Genomic DNA, 11,034 nt, shown 5'->3' with positions numbered 1-11,034 from the left:
CGTGGTTTTAAGTTTAGCTCGAACAAGTTATCATTATATTATTCTGAGATGTATAATTCCTTTATGTTATGTTTATGTTGATTTCTTGAGTCATTCTGACTGTGAAATAGGGGGTATAGCCTTTTGCATATTAAAAAAATATATATAGGCCAACTGTATAATGTATTGTGTAAAAGCTGTTATATGGCACGTTTCGTCCACAGACTAATTAAAAAAATAAACCCAAAACCATCAAATGCTCAAATTTGTTGCTGAGAAATGCTCTGATTATTTTTTGTAAATCAATTCACATTTCCGCATGAAAAGATTCACGTTGGACACTAGATTATAAGGACTTATTTATCAGTAAAGCATATAATGCATCACATGAGTTAATTGTATAAGGGATACATGTCACATTGACATATCTCCTGTTCAAACAAAAAAATTAACAGCTATTCCTCCATGAGATACCCATCCGAAGGCCTGTAGAGATCGCGGAGTGCCACTTGATCCAAGCCGGGATAATGCCAACCCTACGAGGACCTGAGAGGTGATGCCTAAAAAACGGACTTTGTGGACAAGATACACACACAGGCTATATATGCACACACACACGGTTGTATCATACACAGACAGCATTTTTAGAAGCACTAGTCTATATGTTTATGTGACGTAAATTATTGTGAAAAGCACTATACATAAAAACTTTAAATGAATGAAAAATCTTAAATTATGGTAAATATAACTGTTTCTGAGCTGCAGCCCTAGTTCATAATATTATAATGCATAAATGATAAATAATACTGTATTATACTTGTTAACTAATCAATGTGCGTTTTCAGCACAGGATGTGTTATATTTTGACTATATTTTATATTTTGGTTTAGTTTAGCCTTATAGAAGACAAAACATTACTTCTGACATATTTAGTCATCTGAATCATTTTAGGCTACTTTTGTCTAGTTTTAGTCAAATTTCATATGATTTTAGACAACTGAATCTACTCTGGATTTAACGAATACACATTTTCTAAGAAAATGTTGTACTATCTATGCATTTTCTGTGGTCGTATAGCTATGCTTTGTAAAAAGTTTCATTTGGCCACATGAATCTGTCTGCGACTAGTGTCTACATCTTCCTGGCGACAGCCCGGGGAAGAAGACTACCGGTAAACAGTCTTTTTTAACGTGATGTCTGAAAGTAGGATGTGCTGTAAAATTACTGTTGTACATGAGGTTTTAATTTGATCTGTGATTCCGGTGTATCTGAATCCCTGTAGAGTCTGTCAGAACTGTAACCATATTAGTTAAATTCACCCACACACTCATTCAAATGTTTACTGTACAAGTTGGGATTCTGAAGCAATACAAAAATATGTCACATATTCTTGGCTAATTCTGCCACATTTTACAGTAATGTTTATTAATGTACACTGACCCTGTAAACAAATTAACCAAACATAAGAGGTAAAATAACTCGAAAAAATCAAATGTATTCCTTTAAAGCATTTAGATTACTTGCATTAAGTATATTGTATATGAAAGCAAGCTTAATCATGAACCATCAACAATACTTTTTCACAACGGAATTGAACACCGGAAGTGCACTAAAGCACCATGAGTAAAGACGGGGCCACCATTATGCACCAGTGCCATCACACATGGCACAGACCAAGTACAATGTTAAGATGTCTAATCAAAGCAAGATTCTTAGTGCACATTTTATATAATCATTTCACTACACATGATTTGAAAAGAATAAAAAGATATGAGTTTACTGTAGTGTAGGTGTCACTGTAATAAAGTTTGAATATTTCATCAAAATGTATCTTTTTCATGGAAATAGTTTATTTTTTATTTTTTAGACGACAGTCTTGGCATTAGCTAAAAGTATTTATTTAATTTGTGTATTAATGACTTATTGGCTGAATATAAAAACTTACCTGTGTCTGTAACAAAAATGTCATCCAAGTAATTCATCCTGAACCAATGGATGAAGTTGTGATGCGGAAGCCAAAAGCAGCAGAACAAAGTTTTAAGTCTATGCTATATCAGGCATACCCAAGTGAGATTGTATAAACATACAATTTCTTACAGATGTGTTTTTTTTTTTTTGCATCTAGTGGATATTGGAAATTGGATTATATTCGTTAGTCATAAAAATCCTTTAGCGGTTACCGCCGTTAAAACTAGCACTCATGCTTTGGTGTTGGCAGCTTTATTAACAACAGTATTATCTGATGCTTCACTTAGAAAGCCATAACTGTGTATGTATGCTACATACATGGATACTACAATCAAAAAACAACATCATAACATCTACACCACATTATTTTAAACAGGTCATAATGATGTTACACTAGCACAAAATATTTGTGGTTCATTTAACATGATTTATGTGTTCAAAACATGCACAAAAACATTTAAATCAAATAGAGATAACTAAATCCTATTCAATCCACATCATCTTTTCATGTTAAATGAACAAATATTTAAAGCAGGTTTAACATCTAGAGCTGTTAAAATAATGGAACCACTGTCCATTACTGAATCATGTTCAACCAAAGTGCTATTTTTTTATTATGATAAAAGGAACACGAAATAACATACATAAACTTGTGCAACAACTAGTACACTTAACGAATAACCAAGTTTAACAAAAGCAACATGATGAAAAAAAACTTGAAACATGAAATATACATGAATGATGAGCACACGTTTCCTCTTAGTCACACACACACACACACACAAATTACTCTCACATACAAACACACTCTCACACACACACACACACTCTCACATACACTTTCCTTCTCTCTCTTTTCCACACACACAAACACACACAATTAGGCCATGCCAAATGTTTTGGCACAAGACATCCCAAATGCCATACCTTCCGAAATGTCTTTGTACACCGTGCACATTGGCAATTTCAGGCTCACTGAGCAAGTGTTCGCTGTGGGAAGGTTTCGCCCAGACACTGGTTCACTGAACGTAATGGTTGGATTTTCGCGAAACCCTGCGAGTGGAATTTTTGCAACCCAGGCTCATTCCGAGAACGTAGTCCCGGGGACGTTTCTGGAGACCGCGAGATACGTCCCGGGAGGTACGTATTTTTGCAGTTTTTGTTTTCGCGAATCCGCGAGAGGCCGCTGTGCGCGCTTTCTCCCGCGCCGTCCTCGCGTAAACCCGCTAGAGGCCGCTGTCGAACGACCTTCAGCCTGTCTGCCTGGACGACAGAATGATTGACCGTGCGACCGGCCAATCGGCTGACCCACCCTCCTCCTCCGTCCCTAAGCCCAACCGTTGACGATTCACAAAAGCCGTCCAGAAAAAGAAAAGCCCTCGTCTGATTTTTACCACGTTTTCAGATTTTGAGTACATCCTCACCCTGTGACGAACCTGTTCGCTTCATTTTTTGGATTTTGTTTTCTTACCTGATTTCTGGAACCGCTCTTCCCCGGACTCGAACCCGGTCGTCGTCGTGGTCAGCCCCTCCCTGCGCCTCGAGTCCGCCAAAGTACACGAAGAGCTAACCGGACAAACTGGTTGCAGCGGGAAAGCCCTCCACACGGAGGCGAGCGGCCGGCCGGCCGGCAAGCGCCGAAAGGAACGGCGTCACACGGCCCCGCAGCGTTCGCTTAAAAAAATGAAATGCAGCCGGACGTACCCCCGGCTACGTATCTCGCGGTCTCCAGAAACGTCCCCGGGACTACGTTCTCAGAATGAGCCTGGGTTGAATTTTTGATGCTCCACTGGCAAAGATTAAGATGTCCTCAAGCTTAAGGTTGTCAATATTTCCTTCTGCAATAAAAAATAAAATAGAAACGCAACAATGTACATTATTATTTCATTTAATGTCCTTTTAGAAAAACCTGATGACTAATGTTCTAATAACAATTTCTAATAACATCTTAACTGCGCTATGCTATTTGTCGAGAACTGAAGGGCTCTAGTTACAGATTGCCCATTTTTGGCATGAACGATCAATTTCCATCTTTGTCAATTAAAAAAAACTCCTATAGAAATGAGAAGAGCAGCAGATATAGTAGTCCGAATAAAAGGCCATTATATTCAAACAAATTAGGTTCAAGTAACATTACCAAATTTACATAAAAAAAAGGACACCAAAATCTGCTGCTCTGTCAAATTTGCATTATCTGCTAAACTGAAAATGCATCACAGAAATGGATTTGCTCTTGAAGACAGGCTAAATAAATACATATCTCACAACACAAATTAGTTTGAGACACAAAACACAGTATACACTTTCACACTCTTTCTATCAAAATATTTCTAAATTAACCCATGAGCGCATTGGTAAACACTTGCATGCTGCATCTTTGTAATGCACACCAGCATATCAACCGTCATCAAAGTCCTTACTGTATTTACCATTTCACTTTCATATTTTACAATTTGTCAGACTTTTGGTAATGTTTTAATGTATGCTGTACAGGCTGCAGTTTTTTTTCTGTCTGTCTTTCCAGGCCTTTCAGACACATCTATTTGTCTGAAAGTAAGTACTTTATGATCTGTTTGAACTCAGATATTATAAACTAATCTTAGTCTATAAGAGTACTAGAGTTTGGATTCATTCCGCTAAATCCATGAAATGGATGCGTCATGAAAGTGACATCCAAAATGTGTACTGTTGGCATGCCTCCATGTAGATCAGGAGTGCTCAACTCTGTTCTTGGAAATCTATCTTCCAGAAGAGTTCAGTTTAAACACAACTAAACCAATTAATTAGGACCTGACCAGTACCTGATAATTACACACTGGTGTGTTTGTTATGGTTGCAACTGAATTTTGTAGCAAGGTACATCTCTAGGAACAGGGTTGAGCTTGATGTAGACGGTTAGAACAGAAACAAAGCACAAAGCGTCACTATCTGAAGGCCACGTCCACCAGGGAAAAACTATTTTAAATGGCTCCATTAACATTGCATTGTGGGAAGCTGCCTCTGTCATTTTTGACAAATAACAACAAAAAGAACAAGGTCTAAAAAACTGTTATGTGACCATTTGGACAGTACACAAGTTAAAGATCTAACAAAGGTTTTCATAAGCTGTTGACCACTCAAAATATCTATTTAAAGACAAGAGCAGGGAGCAGCATCTACTAATAACGAAGTACCATTACACCTGCTAGAATACAATGTAATTGGCGACAGAATTTTTTCAGAATTTCAGCAGTGGATATATAGACAAACTAAACTGTGTTGGTCTGTCAACCCCTGTTTCTTTACGTTACCTGCACTTTTTGCTGGACAAATGATGGAAGTTAAATGGCTTCTTCAGCTGTTGCTTTATGTCTATCTCTTAGATCCATATTTGTCAGCCATAAACAGCTGGCTTTTACAGTTCTGATGCTTTGAAAAACTTAGTTCTGGGTCTGTTGGGTTTTACCCTATACACCATGTCACACGGCAGCTTTTGGCCATTTTTCTGTTATTAGTAGTAATAAAATGGCAGAGATGCTGCTTCCCGCAAGAGAAAGTCAGTGGAGCGGTTTGGATTGCACCCAAAATTGGTGCGAATAGGTTCACAAGGTCTGTTGATGTTAGAAGTGCAGTGGATGCCCTTCCAGCTGCAACCCATCTCTGGGAACATCCATACACACTCATTCACACTCATACACTACGAACAATTTAGCCTACCCAATTCACCTATACCTCATGTCTTCATATGTGGGGGAAACCATAGCACCCAGAGGAAAACCACACGAATGCAGGGAGAGCATGCAAACTCCACACAGAAACACCAACTGACCCAGTTTTGTAAAAAAAAAAAATCTAAATTCAATTGTAATTTACAGCAAACCAATAAATAAACCAATATTCTGACAACACTCAAGATGTAAACTTGACAGAGTCTATGTCTCTTGTCTCTATAGCCAGGAGCCTTATTACACCTAATTTATTTTTTAGATCAGCAGGCCCATGGGCACTTAAATGAGAAGGTTCTGGATGCAGACCTATTACAGTGCAATTAGAGATGCATCCAATGCTTTTTAATGGGCTCACTTAACCCCACCTCTAACCCTACCCCAGACATTGATGTCACTAGCTCCATTGAGTACATTGTGTCTGACATTGCATCACTGAGACGATGCAATCTCAGCTTGCATCATCAAGGCTGCATCCAGATACTATTGACTTAAATGCATTTGGTATACAGAGCCACACAAACTATGAAAATGATACTTGTGCCATGCTGAATATCATTAGATATTGTGATTTTTTTTTTATTTGTGTGTTCATCAAATGTATTGTGTAAAAAAAAGGAATGCAAAGGCTGTGGAGCAAGTAATGGAAACTACTGTTAAAAGAAAATTAGCCAATAAATGTAATATATTTATTCTGAAAAAAAAAAGCTCAATTGTTTTTGTTGGTAAAAAACATTATATTCATGTGTTCCATAAATAAAAAAATTGTATAGATTATTTGTTAAACAAATCTGTATAACATTTATAGATTTGTTTGCACAGATCTGCGCAAACTTTCTTTTACGATATTAATCACATATTAAACAAAATTTGACAGCACTTTGTGTATTGATTAAAAAAAACTGTAAATTTAGTCTCAAAATAAAAAACACAATGATCCAGTCAATGCAGTGTGTTTAGCAATGGTATTTGTGTCTCATGTTTTTAATCAGTGAGGTTCTAAGCCTTGTGAGTCAAAAAATGTACAGGTTCTAACCAGATTTACCAAGCCAGCCATGACTTACAAATCTTACAAGTCTATCGTTAAATTTATCCCTCCAGACAGCAATTTTCTTTGCAATCTCTTTCTCACATGTAAAGATACCTTAAATGAAATAATGAACAGGATGTTGTTAAAAAATGTATTGGACTAAAATATACATGACACTATTAATTCTTTGGTATAGTATAAAAAACAGGTATATAACAAATGAGTGTTTGAGCTGTATTTTTGTTTTAAAGAAATACAAACATTTTAAATGCCTTATGAAAACCATAAACATCTGAAATGTTTTTAGACACATACATTGTACTCCTGGAGGTCCTCCTCTTTTTCATTTAAATACACTAAGCTGGGAAGGACAACATCACTTGTCTAATACTTGACTTGATGCGAGTTTTGATAATACAAAAGTGTAGAAATTAGTCATACTGCATAATAATTACAACTGCATAATAATTACAACAAAAACAATAATTCACATAATAATACACATGATATTATCAAAATACCTGTCATTTTAAATATATTTTTAAATATTCTACAAATTGTATATTGCATTTTATATTTAAACCGTAAAAAATAAGACTAAACAATAGAAAAACATATTAGTTGAAGCTGCCCACATGAAGTAATAAATTGTTGATTACTGTTTATATTGAAATTAGCCTACATCTTGATATACACCAATTAACAACAATGCATTGTAATATTACAACACCCAAAAAAATTATTTTGCCTTTTTTACTTTGAATTCTCATGGTCAGATTGCAGATTTCTGTATCATTCTGAAAGTGATACATTCAAATGGAACACAATTTAATCTGTTTTTAATAATTTATATATTTTTGTCGTTTTTATGATTTTTACTTGCTTCTTTTAGGCTACTCTTGTTTATGTAAAACACTTTAAATGACTATTTTTAAAGTTGTATTATTAAAATAAACTTGTCTTGCCTTGAAAGCTGCATAACAAAGCCTTAAAGTAGACTAGAAAATGATCCTTTAATGAGTGTAGACACTCATTTGTTGACACATAATAAGCCATTTCAAGACATAATTTGCTCGTGTATAATTTATGTATACAGCGATCTCAGGTGGTTAAGAACATGAAATTGACCTTCACATATATCCAATGCAGCTAAACCATAAGCCTGGCTTAACTGGCCCTATTATGTTATGTTTCTTCATTATCATGTGTTATAAAATATTCCTGCAATTTAATAGGCTACTAATTTGGTAACACTTTATAATAATAACTACACACTAATTAGCTATTAAGCATCAGCAAATAGAGTTTATCATTTAAGCATTAACTTTACATGAATAGACATTATAAGCAGTTTAAACTACAAATACCGTATAACGTAAAAACACATGTATAATATGCTTAATAATTTCATACTTTGTTAATGATTTAATTTAACACTAAATGATGTATTGCATTGTTTACAAACCAGCCATTAAAGAGAAGTTGGGTGTTTTTTATAATCAATCACAACTTTTTGGATTAATAAACTATGATATGAACATAGATATTGTTTTCAGGCATTAAGTAATGCTTTATTTGGTAAAGTAAAGCTTTATTTGGACACGCGATGTGAGGCGGCGTGCTTAGGAGACGTCGTGTGAGGCGGCGTGCTTAGGAGACGTCGTATGAGGCGGCGTACTTAGTTAAGACGTATCATACACGTCAATTTTTTTTGCAATTTTCTTACGTGCGTCGCCGCTACGTCGCCGCCTAAAATGGTTTTTATATGACGTCGCCGTGTCGCCGCCGCTACCTTGACGTCTGCCCTCCCATTCACTCCTATTCAAAATTCGACACGTTGAGGCGGCGACGTTAGGGTCGACTGCTCCTTCTCCTTCTCCATGTGAGGCTGAGAAGTGGCACTATCCACTCGCCATAGAGTTATTGTAAGTTGGAGGTTACAGCAGAGCAGGATACTCAGTGTACGGACCACGTCCAGTCGACCAAACCTGGTTTATACTCGACGCGTCCGCTAGTTTGCGCAGCGAATGTGATGTCATCGCGGAGGTTTCGGCCAGTGAAGCGCATATGATTTTTTTTAACTTGAGCGAACAGTGCGCGCGGCGCCGTGTTTGGTTTGAGTTGATTATAAAACACTTTGAAGAAATGTTGTCTGAAACAGGTACGACTGAACAGACATCTTTATGACATTTGATCATCGAGATCAGGCCCGGCTCTAAGGGAGCGCCTGAGTGGGCCAGAAGCCCTACATCAGATAACAACAATTTATTTTGCGATGCGGTTCATAACTGAGCAGCATAAGATGTGACCATGAGCTTCAAAAAAACATGTTTTGGCAAGCCAGGCTCATTTACAATCTTGATTAAAGTATTCTGTTTTAATAATGTTAAACAATTCAGGCTGCAAAAGATTAAAGAGAAACTAATTCAGCATAGAGCGAAGGTTTCTGTGCTCATCACTAGTCTGAGCGCGCATTACCAAACGCACCTTTAATATCATTTTATGCAGTCGCAATTCATACAATAGAAAGTCTTAAAGAACACAAACAGTTCAGCAGCACCGAGTGGGATAATCGGGAGATGTATTGGGCCCGCTTAAACATTATAGCATTTTTCTCACGGAAAGAGCAAATATTAAGTTTACTATCTGTTAATGACGCACAGAAACGGACAAGTTGGCAGTTTCAGTAGTAAAATTCGTGCAAAGTGCAACATACAAAATTCAAACACGAGTGCAAAGCACTTTGTTGCAGTTTGTGACAAAAATATCAATATTTTGACACATATCCACACATAATGTTGCTTTCGCTTTGCTCTCTCTAAACGCGCGCTCTTCTCTGGACGCGCGCTGCTGCGTGTCCCTCATCTGTGTAAACAATATCGAGAGGTTAGTAACTGAATTGATTTTAATATTACTGACTCGATTAATTAAATACGAAGGCCGTGTAATGTGCTGTCGATTGACGTGTTGTCCTTTTTTCCCTTTAAATTTCTAATTATCATATGTGATCTCCTCTGTTATTGGACTTTATAACTGATAAGGGAAAAACTTAAAAATTATACACAAGATATCTTAAACTGTAACTGTTCACTGTTGTGCTTGACAATTGTGCAATACAATATAAAAAATTCAGAATTCAATAATGAATAGAATAAATATTGATAATTCAAGATGTTTCAGGGAGCAGGCCGATGCACACACAGAGAGCGGTATGATAAAGCATGCGAAACGCCATGTGTGTGTTGATTAAAACATGTTATATGCAAAATAAACTCAGAAAAAATGTTTTTGATAAGCTATAAATGATAATGTATTAGCTATCAACCACTAACAAGTTGGCTAATATGCAAAGAAAAGCTGCTATTAAAAAATGTGTTTGTTAGTTATAAAAAATACTAATGTTCATTTTGATTCTCGTGCATTAAATAATAATTCATAATAACATTAAGATTTTTTTTAAATCACAAAATATAGAAAATGGTATGGAATGTTGATATTTTTTGAAGGTATCATCTCAATGTTGTAAATTCCAGCATAGTGACAACACTACAGTTATTCTAAAGATTATTATTTGCATTAAAATTAATATGGGTGATTCTATTCCATGTATATTTTACATTTAAAAAAAGTTACAGAATGAAACTCTTTAAAAACATAAATTATTTCCAGTATCTTATAGAAAACATTTATTTTTCTATAATTCAGCTTTTGCTGAACATAAATTATTAAATGTTTTAATTTTAGGGAATAAAAAGTTTTTTTATTGTTAGTCAACTCTGTCATGGATGATTTTACTAATGTTTAGAAATACTAATAAATCATAGCAAGAAAAATCCTAATGGACAGTTACTAAATTGGAACTGAATTGACAGTAACAATTTACAGTTTTACAACTTTTTAGCCAAACATTCTCTGAAAAAAATTATTCAAAGATGATTCCTTGGATTTACTCAATATTTTTGAGTGGTTTTAAACAATTTATTTGGGCTGAATTTAAACAAACAAATTAAGTTGAACATTGCTCAATTTAATTTGTTTGTTTAAATTCAACACAAATAAATTGTTTGCAACAGTTTTGCATGCAACACTTATTTCAGTTTCTATAACTGCAAAGATCACATGATACTAATGAAATTAATATTTTTAATTTGTCCAATATGTGAATAATGAAATATTCAGTTTTCCTTTTATAATTGTGGTAATAGTATTGACAGTTTACAGTTTAAACATTTAAACTTAAAATATTGGTGAATCTAAGCAATTTAAGCAAAATAAAATACTTTTGATTGCACAATGATACATGATGGAAAAATACACGGACTAATTCGAACATCAAGATATCATGATTTTTGG

This window comes from Danio aesculapii, chromosome 4, assembly GCF_903798145.1.
Source record: "Danio aesculapii chromosome 4, fDanAes4.1, whole genome shotgun sequence".
Classification (NCBI taxonomy): domain Eukaryota; kingdom Metazoa; phylum Chordata; class Actinopteri; order Cypriniformes; family Danionidae; genus Danio; species Danio aesculapii.
Note: the sequence above shows the minus strand (reverse complement) of the source record.